Below are 18,358 nucleotides of genomic sequence, written 5' to 3' on the forward strand. Positions count from 1 at the left end.
CCGACAAAGATCTAAGATCCACAATCTATAAGGAACTTACATAAATTCACAAGTAAAAAAAAAACACCATTAAAAACTGGGCAAAGGATGTGAACAGCTACTTTTCAAAAGAAGACATAACCGTGGCAAACAAGCTTGTGAAGAAATGTTCAACATCACTAAATCATTAAAGAAATGCAAATAAAAACCACAATGAGATACCATCCTACACCAGCCAGAATGGCTATTATTAAAAAGTCAAAAAATAACAGAGGCTGTACACCAAACCTCCCCCAACATACAATTTACCTGTATAAAAACCTACACATGGGCCCTGAACCTAAAATCAAAGTGTAAAAAAAAAAAAAAAAACAAAAACAAGAAAACAAACAAAAAAAAGGTAATATAAAAAAACACTCAAAAAAGGGAGAAAGTGAAGAGGACAAGGAAAAAGAGAAGAATGGAAGGAGAAGGAAAGTGAGGGGGAAAAGGAAGGGGAGAGGAGGAGGAGGATCTGTTCTGACCCCGTGCAAGGGTCTGCCCTGACCCTAGGTAAAGGCCTACACTGACTCCAAGGGCCTGTCCTGACACCATGTAAGTGCCTGTCCTGACCCTATGTAAGGGGCTGCACTGACCCTAGGTAAGGTCCTGTCTGACCCCATGTAAGGGCCTGTCCTGACCCCGTGTAAGGGCCTGTGCTGACCCTGTGTAAGGGTTTGTCTTGACCTTGTGTAAGGGCCTGCACTGACCCCATGTAAAGCCCTGCACAGACCCTCTTTTCCAGCTGAATTCAGAATTCTGGCCTCTCTTTAAAGGTGCCATCCAGAAACTTTCAACTGTGCCAGTCTTGATGAATAGCCTTTCTATAAGGCACTTTGGTGCTCAGCAGTCCTTAATCTCTGCCATTTCTTTCAGTCAAGTGTTAAGATGGAGAACTTTCAACATCAAGAATGCATGGAATTAGGGAAGAGGAGTCCCACCCTTTCTTCTTGGGGAGGGTGTGGAGGAAGGCATAAGGAGTGGAGTTTGGGGGCGAATGCATGAGAGTTGTATCACCAGCTGAGGGTATCCTTCTATCCTTCACCATCACCTGATGCCGCCCTGAGTCTCCGACCCTCCCCAGCCATGCTGCCCACAGGGGATGTCGAGAGGGGCTGGGTCAGAGGCTGCACCCACCTTTCCCCTGCCTGTGCACCTGACCTTGCAGGGTGACATTGGCCTTGAGTGGGGGCTGCTCATCGTGGATGACCCAGCAAGCAAACTGACGCTCCTCCGGCGTGACCTCTGCCTGCCACGTGTGCTCCAGAGAGTATGTCCCATCTCGATTTCTGGTGGCCTGAGGGGACACCAGGGTCTGAATCATGCGCCTGTTCTCCATCCAGGTGAGTCGCAGGTGGGCGGGATAGAAGTGAAGGACGTGGCAGGTGAGATTCACTCTGTCTTGCACACGTACACGGGTCCCAGAGGTTTCAGTGGTGATCTTCAGGGTGGGGACAACTAGACAGAGGAATAGGAAGTAAGATCTGGTGAAATCAGCCCCTGCCTGTGGCCACCCACACTTCCCTCTCCCAGGGACCAGCCTCAAGGTCTCTCGCCTTTTTGTAAAGAAATAGTTTTTTCTCGTATGCACAATGTAAAGCAAATAGGGCTAAATGTTAAAATTCATTAAATATGGGTAAAGATACAGGGGTGTCTGCTATATTCTGTATTTTTGAAATATTTCATATCAGAAAATGTAATTTTAAGAATTACTAAAAGGTGATGCCCATGAGGACAGGGACTTTATTTTGCTCATTGCTGCATCCCCAGCACTGAGCACAGTGTCTGGCATACAGCGGATATTCATTATTATTAAATGAATAATAAACATTTTAATTAAAAAAAACTGTAACAATGACATTAATAGAACAAAGATGTTTAGAAAGGGAGTCTGGGACCAGATAATAACAAGATGAAACATTCATAAGTAAGTTACTGCATGCCAGGCACCATTATGTGTGTTTTATAAGGAATAATTCATTTAATCTTCACAGGACACCTATGAAGTAGGTCCTCATCTTATTCCTATTATATAAAGAAACTGGCATTAAATAGTCACATAACTCGCAAGATCCCACAAGTTGTAAAGTGGCACACCTAGGATTAAAACCCAGACAGTGAGCCCCTGGAACCTGCGATTATAGCCACAATACACACGATCAGAAATCAGTGAGGAATGTCATTTCCCCATTTATGAAATTAGGCTTTGGGTAAAACTCCTGAAAGCTGGATGCTTCCAGGGTTAATGTCCACCCCACCCAACTGCCCATTCACCTCGGAGCACTTGGGAGAGATTCATGGTTGTTTTCAGGGGCTCTACCAGGGCCCTGTGGGTGACTTCGCAGGTGATCTCAGATGAGACATCCTTTCGGGTCAGTGTCACCCATGCCTTGCTGGTGATGAAGTCATTGCCTTCATTGTCAGGCACCAGGCGCTGAGCTGAGGCTGGATGTTCATCACTGTCCTTCAACCAGGTAACATTGAAGTCCCGGGAGAAGTCCTTGGAGTTGAAGGGGCCAGCAGTACAGTTGAAAGGCACCGAGTCTCCAGGGCTTGTCCTCTGAGATGGACCAGTCAGAGAGATGAAGGGCTGTCCAGCTAAGGAAAGAGCAACTGTGACTGCACACTGAGGGTGGCACACACCCCACAGGCACCAGTGGCACCAGAGGCATGTCAGGCCCGGGGACCTACTATGTGCTGTGTCTGGTTCCGTCTTCAGACAGCACATCAGCATTTGATCACAAGAAAACAAGCAAATGCAAATGTGGTTACGACTGAGCCCAATGCCCTCAAGAAAACCCAAAGAGTGCACAGATGGAGAATACGGGGAGGACTTATTCTAGAAGGGCAGCTGGGGAAGAATTCCTTGAGGAGGTGACATCATTGAGCTGAAACCGAGGAATGAATAGGAGCCAGCCATGGGAAGGGACAGAGGAAGGACATTCCAGACAGCAGGGATGGCAGGAGAGAAGGACCTCGGGCAGGGATAGCTTGGTGGGCTTGAGAAACCAAGAAGTCTGTAGGACCCTAGTGTCGTGGCAAAGAGGTCCAGAGTGAGAAGAGCCTGGGGACCATGGTGATAATTTTGATTCTATTCTGAGAGTGATGGGAAACCAGAAGAGACTCTGATAGAGGGGCAAAGTGGTCTGATGTACATTTTTTAGAGGATAACTGGGGTTGTGTGGAGAATGGGAAGGAGGGTGGCAGGAATGGAAGCAGGGCGATCAGTGGGGAAGCTGGTACAGGCCTCCAGGCCAAGGTGATGGTAGCCTGGATTAGGGTGGTGAGAAAAGGAGACTCAAGACACATTTGGAAGATACAGCCCACAGGATTCAGTGACGGGCAGGATAGGGGGTGAGGGACAGAATGAATTATGGATCAACAATTCCCAGGTTTTCTCTAGAGCAGCTGTGTGAGTGGTAGCTCTACGTTTTGAGATGGGAAGAACTGGAGAAAGACCGGGTTGGGATAGGAAGGGAATGGTGATGAATCAGGATTTCCACTGTGGATGTAAGTTTATAAGGACTTGAATGTAAAGTCAAGAATCACCCCAACAGGGATGGTTGGCCTTCCTACTCGGGTCCCTCCCATCAACACCTCACTAGACCCCCGTCGTCTGCTTGCTTACCTCCAGTGACAGAGAACGCTCTCCATGAGAAGCAGCTCCATTTACCCTCACACACAACTAGGACTATGACAAAATATTTCCTGCTTCTGGGGTATAACCTGAGACCTGTCTCCCAGAATTTTTCCAGGAAAACTGCAGGATGAGACTCACCCCTCCTCCTAAGGACAGCCCTGCAGAGCTCTGGAGCAGGAACCTCCCCAAGTCTTTGCAGCATTCCCTGAGCCCCTGCTCTGCACCAGGTCAGGAGTTGGGTGCTGAGACCACAGAGATGAGTCAGACGGGATCCCTACCCTTGAGAAGCATCTGGTCAGGTGCAGGGGAAAGGCAAATAAACAACCAATGACAAGCAGGATGACAGGCAGAGGGCAGCGCAGATGGCCATAGGAACTCATCCTCTTAGCACACAGCTCTGGTATCTTCTGGACTGTGCTCTGCCTTTATCACCCACCCTGCACACAGCACCATGTGGTTCAGAAAACACTTTCAGCCTTGTATGCTTCTTTTCCTCCACATCCCAGCTATGGGAGGCTGGTATTATTGTCCCCACTTTCAGAAGAGGAAGCAGAGACTCAGAAAGGTCTTGTGCCTTGCTCAAGGTCACATAGCCTATCAGTGGCTAAGGAAGGAGGGTAAGAAGGCCGGTCTGACTTTGGGTCCAGGACTCTTCCATGTCTCCAATGCTGGAGGCTCCATCACTCTGGCAACTTCTCTCTCTCTTTCTTTCTCTCTCTCTGTCTTTTCCACCCTTACACCCTTTCTGATCCAGAACAGGTAGCCACCCAGACTAGAGTTGACATCAGGAAAACTGGGAGGTAGGCTCTCCTTTTACCTCCTGACCTCCCCTGAGCCCCTCACCCTTAGTTCACTTCCTCCTCTGATCTCCCAGCTCCCACCAACTCCCTTTATCCACAAGGTCTACATTGAAGAAAAGATGAAAAATAGCACCTGACTGGCAGGAAAACAGTTCGGTCACATCTTCTGAGCCTGTCTCCCTTCAGGAAGACACGGTGGCTGGATTTGGTCATTCCTGGGGGTCTCCTTGCCTGCCCTGAGGGTCTCTCTGGACAGGAATGAGGACTCACCTGTGAGTCCCAGCAGAAGGGTGGGCAGGAGGGAGCCCAGGGCCCACCCAGGTGTGGTAGCCATGGTGAGAGACTCACAGTGCTCCTGGTCTGTTCCCGGTGACAACCACTGGATAAGGCCCTGAAAGAGCCCAGGAGCCACTGACCAGCCTCTGACAGCCTGGAGCAGGCCTTATACTTCCCAGTTGCTCACCCCACCCCATTCCCTGCCATGCCTGGAGCAGAGGCTTGAGCCACAGTGAGAGAAGTGGTCACTGTGGCCAAGGCCTCCTTCCAAGCCCCAAACCTTCAGGCCTGTGGTGTCTAGCCAGGGAGGCATCTGGAGCCTTTCACTGGGTTCCAACTGTCTCTGATTCCCCATGAGCAAGACAGGGAAGTGGTTGAGCTCTGCCTCAAGCTTCAAGCCACAAAGCTGGCTTCTGATAGGCTGAACCTTGATGTCCCTTCTCCTGGAGGCTCCTCCATGCTGGACAAGCAGCGTCAAAAGCCTGCCCTGTCCCAGACCCAGACACGGCTTCTGGGAATGCAGAATGGATCAGACATGGGCCCAGAGGGTTGAGAAGTGAGCCTTGACATACACAACCACGTGCAACCAAGAAAGACCCTAGACTTTGAAACCCAACCCTTGCCTCGTGGCTTCACTAGGCTTGCACAATGGCAGCACGGATTACCCGTGGCCCAGAATTGTCTACTAGGCTCCAAGTTGGGGAAACATGAATTTGAAACACAGCCACCAGTTTCCCTGACCTCCCTATGAAAACAACCTCTCCCTTTGGTCTCTCCATTTACTTACCCTGCATTACTTGGCTTTCCAATGGTTAGCCCTGATGTATACTTATTTGTTTTTATCCACTTCCCTCATGAAAAATAAATGATTTTCCCTGAAGACTACTGATCTTTGTTCATGGCTGTAACCAGCAGCCACACAGTGCTGGGCACAGAATAGATACTCGGTAATAACAAATGAACCTTTGGGGCCAGGTATGATTACAAAGCAGCCAAGCCTGGCCTGCTCCCCGGCCATCCCATCTCTTTGGGGTCTGTACACTCAGCTAAAGTGGAGGGAGAGGATAGAGAGGAGTTGTCAGCCTGGGGGAGGTTGTTACAGAAACTCCCCCCAACCTCACAACTCCCCACCACCACCCAGCCAAGCAAGGTACCCTAAAATGACTCCTAGATACTGGGTGCCTGCAGGAGGAGGAGGCTGGCTTCTCTTTTTCCAGGTGTCTCCTGAAGCAACAGTGAATTTGTTGATCCACCTTGATGTTGACCTGAGCAAGAGAAAAAGGAACTGAAAAGAGATGGCCGGGTAGAGGGACGGGGTGGCAGGGCAGCAGCTCAAGCTTCCTCCTTGCAGAGTGGCAAGGGGGTGAGGTCCATGGAGAGATCCCCATTGAAAGGAGGGAGCTGAGCTTAGAGCATCCCACTCAAGAGAGATGACCACTGGCCTAGGAGTAAGAGACTGCAGCATGGACTCTAGCAGGGAGCTATGAACCTGGATCAGATCAAGCATAAGAGAGACTGTGTAGCAGACTGTGTACCCCCACAGCATACACACGGGCACACCCACACGCACATGCATGCATGCATGCACACATGCAGGATCCTCCTAGGAATCCACACCTGTGCCCTAGGAGGCAGCTGGCTTCCAGAGTCCAGCCATAGTGAACAGAGCATTGTTGAACAGAGCATAATGAACAGAGCATTGTTGGGTTAAAGGTCCCTCGTTTTCCATCTTCCCTCCCAGGCCCTAACACACCAGATGATAGACAGACTCAATTCAGGGAAAGGAGGAGGAACAAAAGGATGCTTTACCTCCATCCCTTCCAGATCCTTCAGCAGGGACTCGGGGGCAGCATTGGGCTGGGGTGAGGGGAGGAGGTGGATGCTGAACTAGATGTAATTGTTGGCATTTTCAACCAGACTAGTTTGGACTGGCCTTAACAGGGCCTGCCACAGAATAGTTATTTTGTTTTGATAAAATTATTCATCTACCCTCAGTTCCTTGGTGACACTAGCCACATTTCAGGGGCTCAATAGTCACATGTGGCTACTGGCTACCATAGCGGACAGTGAGGTCTTGGGTGAAACATTCCTTCATCAGGGAAGTCTTTTCTACCTAATGTCTCCCCGTGGGTTCAAATACATCTCTTGCAGAGCATTTATCACAGTTATAATTAAATTGTTAACCTGAAACTAGTTGCATAATAATTATTTCCCTTATTAGACTGTAGGCTCTGGAGCACAGGGACCATGTTCTTGGTCACTAGTGTAAATAAGTGCTGGATGAATGTTTGTTGGATGGATAGATGGGTGGATGGATGGATGGATGGATGGATGGATGGACGTATGGACCCATGGATAAACAAACTAGGAGGAAGGCATGTGCTACAGGGCAAGGGAAAGAAGGAAGCACTCCCACTGAGAAAGCAGAGAAGGCTTCCTGGAGGAAGTGGGCTTCTTTCAGGGTTCCTATCTCTGCCCTCCAGCTTAATCATACCATTTACATAGAAGGAGAAGACTGGCGACACTCACGCTAAGCTGCAGTGGGTGGGCAGCCATGGACGGCCTGCCTTGTGAGGCTGGAAGGCTGAAGGGGAAGTGGGGAAGATGGGGTTTTCCAAAGGATGGCCTGAGGAATGCCAAGTTACCCACAGGGCTCGCTCAGGCTGGGCCTTGCATCCACTGGGTAAGGCTCGGCTTCCTCTGAGTAGAATCATGTCAGTCTCCTTCCTTATTCTAGCACCGGCAAGAATTGGCTGTCACCTACTCTATAAGCATGACTTTTCATAGAAGCTGGGGACCCAAGAGCCCTCATCATGATTATGGGCCCCTGTGTTGGCCTAACAGGCTGAGGGACCAGAAAGGACAGAGAACTGCTAGCTCTTCAGAAAAGGGACATTGGGCCAGGCACGGTGGCTCACACCTGTAATCCCAGCACTTTGGGAGGCCGAGGCAGGCAGATGACGAGGTCAGGAGTTCGAGACCAGCCTGACCAACATGGTGAAACCCCATCTCTACTAAAAATACAAAAATTAGCTAGGCATGGTGGCACGCGCCTGTAATCCCAGCTACTCGGGAGGCTGAGGCAAGAGAATCGCTTGAACCCAGGAGGCAAAAGTTGCAGTGCGCCAAGATCTTGCCAGTGCACTCCAGCCTGGGGATGGAGCAAGACTCTGTCTCCAAAAAAAAGGACATTGATACCCCTAAAATCCAACTCCTTGCTCCAAGGACCCATGGATCTTCTACCCTCACCCCATCTTCTTAGACTCATCCTTGACAAGCTGCACATGTCACTCTGAGCCTCCTGCGAACACAGGTCCATGTCTCCCCAACACAATGATCAGCCTCCTTGGGGACAGGAACCCTTCCTTGTCCACTTGCTCCATGTCTGAGACCTCAGTGCCTTGCACAGCCTCTGACACTGAAGAGCCCCTGAACATGCATGTGTTAAATCAGTTCGTTTCATTATTGATTTACTTATTCCTCCATCAGTTCTTTATAGAGTGCCAATTATGTAGCAAGCATCATTTGGGGCACAGAGCAAGTGAGCAGTGAGCAAGATAGTAAAAATAAAGGAATAACTAGGCAGTATAATTCCCGGGAGGTTAACTGGTAAGAAGAAAAATAAAGAAGGCAGGGGATAGAGAGTGGTGGGGTATATTTTAGACCGTGTGCACAGGAAGCCTTTTCTGGGGAGGGGCCTATGAGCTGAGACCTGAATGAAGGAAGTGGAAGTCACAGGGAGTTCTAGGAAAAGAATGTTCCAAAGAGAGGAATGCACTTGCAGGGCAGGCATGAGCTGGGCATACGTGAGCCACAGCAAGGTCACTGTGGTGGGAGCAGAGTGAGGGGACAGATGGTCATGGGAGAAACTGCAGGACTTGATCTTGGAGGCTGTGTGTGATGAGGTAGGAGTATAATCTGTGTGCAATGCTTTGTGCAGAGAGCAGTACCGGAGCAGGATCCAGGTCGCAGATGGGAAACTCACACTCTGGTGGCTGTGTGTATGTGTGTGTTGGAGGAGGGACAGACTGGAGGTGGGTAAGGAAGGAAGCAGGGGAGAAGAAGAAGCAAGAGGCCACTGCAGTTGGGGATGACTGGACACAGGACTCTGGAGCTGGGGGAGAGATGAGTGATGGAGATGGGGGATAGATATTTGCAAGTTGTCAACTTGTGGATGGTTTCCACATGGACATTGCATAGGATGAAACCACCTCAGGAAAGAAGAGATCGCGGGAGAGGGAAAGGGGGAAGGAAGGTCCCGGGGCTGGGATTCTGATCTGGCTCTGCCACCAATTTGCAGGGTGAACTTGGGCCATCTCTCTGGGCTTTGGATTCTACAGCTGGACATGGAGGGAACTGACCTAGGTGATCTCTAAGTATCCTTCTTCTTTGAATATTCACAGGCCTGGTTTCATTTCCTGTACCCAGGAGTCTCAGTCTGGGCTGGGGCTCCACTCACCCCACTGCTGAGCCTGCTGGCTGACTCCTGCATTGCACAGGGCCCCACTCTCAGAGGGACCCGCACTTGATTTACTGCTCTGCTGTTACTGTTTTGAAACATTTAATTATTCTGGGACATGCTCTGCTAATTATGTGGCCAGTGCTACCATGTGCCTTTGGTCTACTGCTGTGAGATGAGGCAGGAGCACAACATGGCTGGTGGGAGGTCCCCCAGGTTGTTGGGTGCCAGGACGAAGGGCCCTTGCTGGACCCCTCTGAGAACTCCCAGTCCCTGCTATCACCACCAACACCACCCTCCCAATGCCTCCCCAGACTCACCAATCCCAGAAAGATAACCTTGGCATTCCTGAACTTCCTTTTTCTCTTTTCTTCAGAAACTGAACAAATAGTCAAGGGTAAATGCCAAAACCGTGGAATTCTGATATAGACCAGGATTTCCGAAGATACGAGCCATGGACTGACGTGCAGATCACAGCCCCACCCCAGATGTAGAATCCTACAGAGGTCCTAAAATCTGCAGTTGCACAAACTAAACAAAACAGCATTCTGACTGAGTTAAAACTTGAGAACTACTGATTTAAACTAGTGACCCAGATGAGTTCAGGATGATGACTTGATGGGGGCATTGATGCTGCCTATATTGGGGGGTGGGGAGAAGGAGGGAAGCCAGGGAGAGATTAACTACTCAGCCACAGGCTCCTTGTCCTTCAGGTCTCAGCTCAAATGTCCACTCCAGGAAGCTTTCCCTGACTCCAGCACAGAGTGAGCTGAGACCCTGCTCCAAGCTCCCTCAACTCCTGACCTTAGCAGAGCACCTATCACACCTTCTTATCATTGGTGATTGTCACTACTGCTAGACTGCATGCACCATGGAGGCCAGGAATGGGGACTCTCTTGATCTCCATGGTATCTGCAACATCTAGCACAAGATGTAGCACAAAGAAGATGCTCAACAAATACTTGTTCAATGAATGAATGAAGAGAGAGTTTGGATGTGTAGGGTCAAGGGAATCTTTCAGTCCTAAGAATCTGACACTTACCTTGGAGTGAAGGCTGGTTACTGCCTCTTGCCTGAGGAGACCCTATAGAGGGCTAGCACTATAATTCCCCTCCCCTGGCTGATCTTAAAGTGATGGAAAAAAGACTGACAGGGGAAAATTTAGACTAAGGTGTTAAAGGCTAACATACTATTTCATCCTTCAATATTGGTTGTGATTTCCAAAATGCTATTTGCTAACCCCACTGAACATCTCACTGGGAAGATCCAAGCCTCTGAGGAAAGAAAACAAGCAAAAGAGATTTAAGGGTTAAAGAAACTCTCTTTTGATATTTCACATAATCCCAACAAACTTCTCTGCTGCAGGAGCTGAAGACTTCAGCCACTACAGGTGGACTAGCCCCACTGACCCCTATCTCCATGAGAGCAAGCAGATATAATAATGGGAGATGATGGGTGAATAATGCCTTAACCCCAAAGAATGGCTTTAATGGTGGACTTGTAGGTTGTCAGCATTTAGGTGGGACACATCTGTAGGAAGAGGAGAAGAAAAAGAAACTCAATGAGGCGATTTGCTTGATAACTTACAGAGAGACCAGCAAGCCAGATAGGAACAACTAGGACCAATGAGGAAGTTACAAGAGGTTCATTTCTGCTTAAGAGAAGCAAGAATTTTCTAACAATAAATGCTGTCCAGCAACGAAACTGTTTATCTTTGGGGGGAGCTTTCTTTCATCAGGGAAGTGTAAGTATAGAACTCCTGTTAGAGACGCTGGACAAGGAGTCTAGATGGACTAGATAAATGATCTTCAAACCATAGGTCACAATGCTTTCATGGGGCATGAAATCAATTTAGTGGACCTAAAACAGCAATTTTTTAAATGGAAAAGATAGAAGAGAGAGGAAAGAAAAGAATGAAAGGGGGAGAAGGGAAAAGTTAGAAGATAGAATAGGAGGTGAGGGGAGGAGAGAGAAAAGAAGAGGAATTATGTAAGTTTATCCCACATAGGAAGGGCAAGAACTGTTCACCAAAACTTTTCTGTGTGTGGGGGGGGGCCATGCACGCACATGCTGGGTGGCAATATAAAGTATATTACTAACTGTGGGTGATAGTCAAAACGATCGAACACCTCAGGAAGTTGATCTCTAAGATTCTTCAAACTTTGCAGTTATGTGACATGAGGTCCTTAGGTTTTATGTATCAAATTATGAGAATAGGATTCTAAGATTCATTTATTTCTTTTTTTATTCATTTACTCCACATTTATTTAATACCTATTTTAAGCCATACTGGGTGCTAGGGGCAAAGAGATACATTAGAATCAGTTCCTGCCCTCCACTTAAGAGATGGAGATGAACATTTACACAGATCATTATAATACAATGTAGCATATGCTTCAGTAAGCATTTGGCTAACATTTATACACCTTTCACCCAGCCCTCTGTGCGAACTGATTTTCTTATCTCCATTTTACAGATGGGGAAAAAAAAAAATCAAAGCTCGAATGGTCACACAAAGGGTGAATCAAGGTCCACCCAGCAGAACCAGAATTTGAACCTAAGACCACCAGGAGAGCCTGAATTTCTAACCGCAGGGCTCCACTGGGGTGTGAAGGGCAGGTGGATGGGATATGGAGGCTCAGAGAAGGAAGGCTGACTGCAGCAGCTAGGGGTGGGGTGGGGAAGAGGCCAGGGAAGGCTTCATAGCCAAGGGATCCTTGAGCTATGTCTTGAAGGAAGAGGACTTGGATGGCTTGACAAGGGGGCAAAGGTGTCGCCTTCCATACAGCCGGCAGAAGCCGCTCAGAGAACAGCAAAACGTGTGGGATGTAGAGCAGGCAGACCTGGTGTGAACTTTAGTTCCAGCTTTTACTACCCGTGTGACCCTGGATAAGTCGCCTAAACCCTCTAAACCTCCATTTCTTCATGCATTAGATGGGAGTTATTATGAAATGAGAGATTATGCACCTAATGTATCTAGCATTAGCACAGTGCCTGGAAAATAATAGAAGCCTCATGCTAATTACAACCTATTTATAACAGTTTGCCGCTTATCAGCTGAGTAACCTTGAGCAAATTGCTAACCTCTCTGTGCCTCACTTCCCTCATCTTTACAATGGGAATCATAATAGCACCTATCACATATGGTTATGAAAATAAAATTAATACACGTGACATGCTTAAAGAGTATGAGGCAAAAATCATGTGGATGATAGAGGTAGGTCACTGTTAATACTTCTATGTGCTACACAGCGTGCAGAGAGTTTGCCACTTTATTTATTAATTACGTTAACAAATGATCATTGAAGGTTTGCTAGCTTCCAGGCAATATTCAAGGTGCAGCAGAGAATACGAAGTAGGTTAGGACAAGGCTGGAACTCTGGGCAGAATTTGTTTGCTGGGGAGTGGGAGGGAGAATAGGATTTGGGTGGGAGGTGAGATAAGTGGTGAGAAATGAGGCTGGAGAGACAGAATGGGTCAGATCATAAAAATCGTTCTATGTCATGTCGTCCTATAAACAGTGGTGAGTCCATGGAGATTTTCAATCTGGGGGATTTTTATTCTTAGAATTTATGATTCTCCAGTTGTAAAACTCTATGACTCTACGTGCCAAAGTCTTTATGATTCCAAGACTATAGTCCTATGATTTTGTGACTCTTAATATTTCTTACTTGCTGTAGTAGATTGATATTAAAACTCCCCACAGTGGGGACTTTTGGTTTCAACTCTGACATGCAAAGAACTCGGAAGTCATTACTCCTGACCTTACAACAAGAAAAGGCTGGATATGCTGAAAATCAGTGACTTTCCTTGAACCCATTAGAAAACTGAGGTCGCAGAGCAAACTACCACCTAAAAATCTGGAGAGTCAGGTGAGTCCAGATAGATGTGACCCCCAAGTTCTGCTTCCCTGGAGCAATGCCTGTTGGTCAGTGGGAATGCTTACATAGTAACTCTGATGAATTGCCAAGCCTCTGTGCAGACTAGCGTGAGAGGCAGAAGCGTGAGAGGGAAGACCTCATACTCTTGTAGGTTTTTCCTCCAGAAAGCTCACCAAGTTCCAATAAGAAAGCTCCCCACAGGGCCCCAGCAGGGAGAGGCAAAAGACAGCTATGTGTGAAGCCCACCCAGGATCTCTTCCCTCATCTCCAGAGGCAAGGACTTCGGCAGAGGGCACTTCTGAAACTCTATCCTCGCTAGGCTAAAGGAGCTCTGCATCACTCCAGGCCTCTCCAGACTTCCTGTTCCACCTAGGGAGGAAAAAAGTGGTGGCAGAGGAGGGAGCTCTACCCCTGCAGGAAGAAGAAAAACACTTCTAAAGTCCACACTCCTGAAGCAAGAGGCCCACCAAAGACTGAGACTTAATTAGAGGATTAGGGAATGTCCTCTGTCCTCCACACTCTAGCACACACCAATAAGGCTCCAATAGAGTACAGTGACTTAAAGCTGCAAGACACAGGCTCTCTGGGGAGCTGTACAAAGGAAAGCTCCGGAGCCAAGAGAAGAGAAAACAAGGACCTTAAAGGAATTGGAAGTCCCTGATGCTTATAGCTACAACAAGCATTAAATGCTGCCCAACTCCCAGCCAGATTAACATCAATCCTCACACTAAAGGTCTATTTATCTCAGTGTTTATTTTCTCATTCAACATGTCCAGCTTTCAGCAAAAATTTACAAAGCAAGCTGTAGAGGCTGAGCATCCCTAATCTGAAAATCTGAAATTTGAAATGCTCCAAAATCTGAAACTTTTTGAAGGTCAACATGACAACACAAGTGGGAAATTCTACACCTGATCTCATGGGATGGTCTGCAGGCAAAACACAGTCAAAACTTTGTTTCATGCGCAAAATTTTAAAAATACTGTATAACTGGTTGCATTGGCATGCACCTGTAGTCCCAGCTACTTAGGAGGCTGGGGGCAGGAGGATTGCTGAAGCCCAGCAGTTCAAGGCCAGCCTGGGCAACATAGCAACACTCCATCTCTCTATATACTTTATATGCTCACACACACACACTCACACACAGTATATGTGTGTATTTTATACACATAGTATAAAATTTACACTATAATTTTATATGCATAGTACATAATATTAGTCCGTTTTCATGCTGCTGATAAAGACATACACAAGACTGGGCAATTTACAAAAGAAAGAGGTTTAATTATACTTACAGTTCCATGTGGCTAGGGAAGCCTCACAATCATGGTGGAAGGCTCCCCTTGTTAAAACCATCAGATCTTATGAGATTTATTAATTATCATGAGAACAGCATGGGAAAAATGTGTCCCCATAATTCAAGTACCTCCTACTAGGTCCCTCCCACAACACAGGGGAATTCAAGATGAGATTTGGTGGGGGGGACACAGTCAAACCATATCACGTAGTATAAAGTTATCTTCAGGTTATGTGTGTAAAGTATGTACGAAACATAAATGAATTTTGTGTTTAGACTTGGGTCCTACCTCCAAGATATCTCATTATGTATATGCAGACATGCCAAAAAAAAAAACTCTAGAACACTTCTGGTCCTAAATATTTTAGGTAAGACATACTCAATCTGTGTTAGTTCTCCAAGGCTGGTGTAACAAATTAGGACAGGCTGGGTGACTAAAAACAACAGAATTTTATTCTGTTAATGTTCTGGAGACCAGAAATCCAAAATCAGAATCACTGGGCTGATACCAAGATGTCAGCGGGGCTGTGCTCTCTCTTAAGGCTCTATAAGGGAGAATCTCTTCCTTGCCTCTCCCAGCTTCTAGTAGCTGCTGGCATTCCTTGGTTTGTAGCCAAATCACTCCGATCTCCTCCTCTCTGGTCATGTCACCTCCTCCTCTTCTGTGTATCAAATCTCCCTCTGTCACCCTCTTATAAGGAGACATGTAGAAAGAAGTACAAAGTAGGAGGACTCACACTCTCAATTTCAAAACTTATGATAAAGCTATAGTAATTAACACAGTATGATAATGACATAAGGTTATATAAACCAATATATAGACATATAGACCAGTGCAATAGAATTGAAAGTCCAGAAATAAACCCATAAAATATATGGCCAATTGTTTTATGATCAGCATGTTAAATCCAGTCAGTGTAGAAAGAATAGTCTCTTCAACAGGTTGTGCTACAACAACAGGATTTCCGTGAACAAAAGAAATGAAGTCGGGTTCCTACATCACTCCGTATGTAAAAATTGGCTGAAAATAAATTAGAGCCTGAATGTAAAAGCTAAAATCATAAAATTGTTAGAAAAAAGCATAGATGTAAACCTTCACAACCTTGGGTTTGGCAGCGGTTGCAAAAGCATGAGCAATAAAAGAAAAAATTAATTAAAATTAAAAACTTTTGTGCATCCAATGTTATTATCAAGAGAGTGAAAAGACAACCCATGCAATGGGAGAAAATATCTGCAAATTATGTATCAATAATATAATTATTAGAATATATTAAGAGCTCCTACAACTCAACAATGAAAGAGACAAACAACCCAATTAAAAAATGGGGAGAGGACTTGAATAAGCATTTCCCCGGAGAAGATACACAAATGTCCAATAAGCACAAGAAAATATGCTCAACGTCATTAGTCATTGAGGAAATACAAAATCAGAACCACTTTATACCTAAGAGGATGGCTATTTACAAATAACAACTAAAAAAAGAAAAGAAAAAAAAAACAAGTGTTGGCAATGATGTGGAGAGATTGGAACCCTTGTTCATTGATGGTGAGAATGTAAAAGGGTGCGGTCACTGTAGAAAAGTTTTCCAGTTTCTCAAAAAGCTAAACATAGAATTGCCACATGATCCAGCAATTCCACTCCTAGCTTTACAGTGCAAAGAACTGAAAACAGGGACTATGATACTTGCCTGCCAATGTTCATTGCAACATTCTTCACAATAGCCAAAAGATGGAACACAAATCAAGTGTCCATCAACAGAAAAATGACTAAACAAAATGTGGTACGTACATACATATAATAAAATATTATTCAGCCATAGAAAAGAATAAAATTCTGACAGATGCTGCAAAAGGATCACTCTTGTAAACATTATTATGTTAAGTGAAATAAGGTTGATACAAAAGGACAAAAAGTGTATGAGTCCACTTATATGAAATCCACTTTGTGCATCTGCTTTGTTAAACAGTTTGGTGATTCTTTGATATGTTAAATATACAGCTACCATATGACTCAACAATTCTACTTCTAGGTATTTACCTAAGGGATTTCAAACATATATCCACACAAAAACTCATACATCAATGTTCATAGCAGACTTGTTCATCAGAGCCAAAAGATGAAAATAACCCTAATGTCCATCAACTGATAAAAAAACAAAATGGGATGATGCAATAAAATATGACATCGTACAATGGAATATTATCCAGTCATAAAAAGGAATGAAGTAGTGATACATGGCCATAGTGGCATGCAACTACAGTCCCAGCTACTTAGGAGGCTGGGGCAGGAGGATTGCTTGGACGAACATGGATGAACTCTGAAAACATTACACTAAGTGAAAAAAGCCAGACACAATATAGAATCACATCATATGACTGCATTTATATGAAATGTCCAGAACAGGAAAATTCATAGAGACATAAAGTAGATTGGTGGTTGCCAGGGTCTCCGGGAAGGGGAAATGGGAAGTAACTGCTAAAGGGTATGGATTTCTTTGTGGGGTAATTATAAGTTTCTGGAATTCGTGTTGATAATTTCACATTTTTTTCTTTCTTTTTTGAGATGGAGTCTTGCTCTGTTGCCCAGGCTGGAGTGCAGTGGCATGATCTCAGCTCACTGCAACCTCTGACTCCTGGGTTCAAGCAATTGATTCTCTTGCCTCAGCCTCCTGAGTAACTGAGACTACAAGGCACCCACCACTAAGCCTGGCTAATTTTTGTATTTTTAGTAGAGATGGGGTTTCACCATGTTGGTCAGGCCCCAAGTGATCCACCTGCCTCGGCCTCCCAAAGTTCTGGGATTACAAGCATGAGCTGCCATGCCCAGCAATAATTTCACGTCTTTGTGAATATACTAATCAGCACAGAACTGTATACTTGGAAAGGATGAATTTTATGGTATGTGAACTGTGTCTCAATTTTTTAAGTAAGGGAATAGAGGAAGATACACTATACTCACACTAATCAAAAGGATACTGGAGTAGCTATTAATATATTCATTTTAGACAAAGCGGACTTTAGAATAAGAAAGAGTATCAGAACTAATGAGGTCATTCTATAATTATAAAGGAGTCAATTCTCCAAGAAGTCATAATCATCTTAAGCTTCTAACAGTGTCAAAATTCATGACATGAAACAGACAGAACTGAAAAGAGAAATAGGCAAATCCACAATTACGGTTGGAGACTTCAATACCCCTCCTTCAGTAATTAATAGATCAAACAGGCAGAAAATCAGTAAGGATACAGATGACCTGTACAGCACTATTAATTAATTTGATCTAATTAACATTTATAGAGTATTTCATCCAATAACAGCGGAATGCACATTCTTCTCAAACACTCATGGAATGTTCACCAAGACAGACCACATTCAGGACCATCACACGTACCTTCACAAATTAAAAAGAATAGAAATCATACAAATTATGTTCTCAGATCACAAAGGAATTAAACTAGAAATCAAAAACAGAAAGATAGCTGACTATAGTAGGAAATTAAACAGTGCACTTTTCAATAAACCATGGGTCAAAAAAGAAGTCTCAAGAGAAATCAGAAAATACTTTGAACTAAATGAAAATAAAAAGTATAAAGCTTTCTGTTATTTGGCTAATGTAGTGCATAAAAGGAAATTTGTAGCATTCAATGTGTGTTAGAAAAGAAGAAATTCCAAAATCAGTAGCCTAAACTTCTACCTTAGTAAACTAAAGAACAGAAGGCTAAATTTGAGACAATAGGAGAAAGAAAATAATAAAAATTACAGCAGAAATCAGTGAAATGAAAAACAGAAAAACAATTAAGAAAATCAATAAAAGCCAAAAGCTAGTTCTTTATAAATAGTAATAAAATTGATAAGTCCCTAACCAGGCTAACCAAGGAAAAGCAAGTGAGAAGACACAAATTACTAACACTGAGAAAAAAAGAGGGGTCATTACTATTGATCCCACAGAAACTGAAAAGATGATCAGGGGATACTATGGACAACCCTATC

Source organism: Rhinopithecus bieti, unplaced genomic scaffold (assembly GCF_001698545.2).
Source record: "Rhinopithecus bieti isolate Rb0 unplaced genomic scaffold, ASM169854v2 scaffold_7580, whole genome shotgun sequence".
Lineage (NCBI taxonomy): Eukaryota > Metazoa > Chordata > Mammalia > Primates > Cercopithecidae > Rhinopithecus > Rhinopithecus bieti.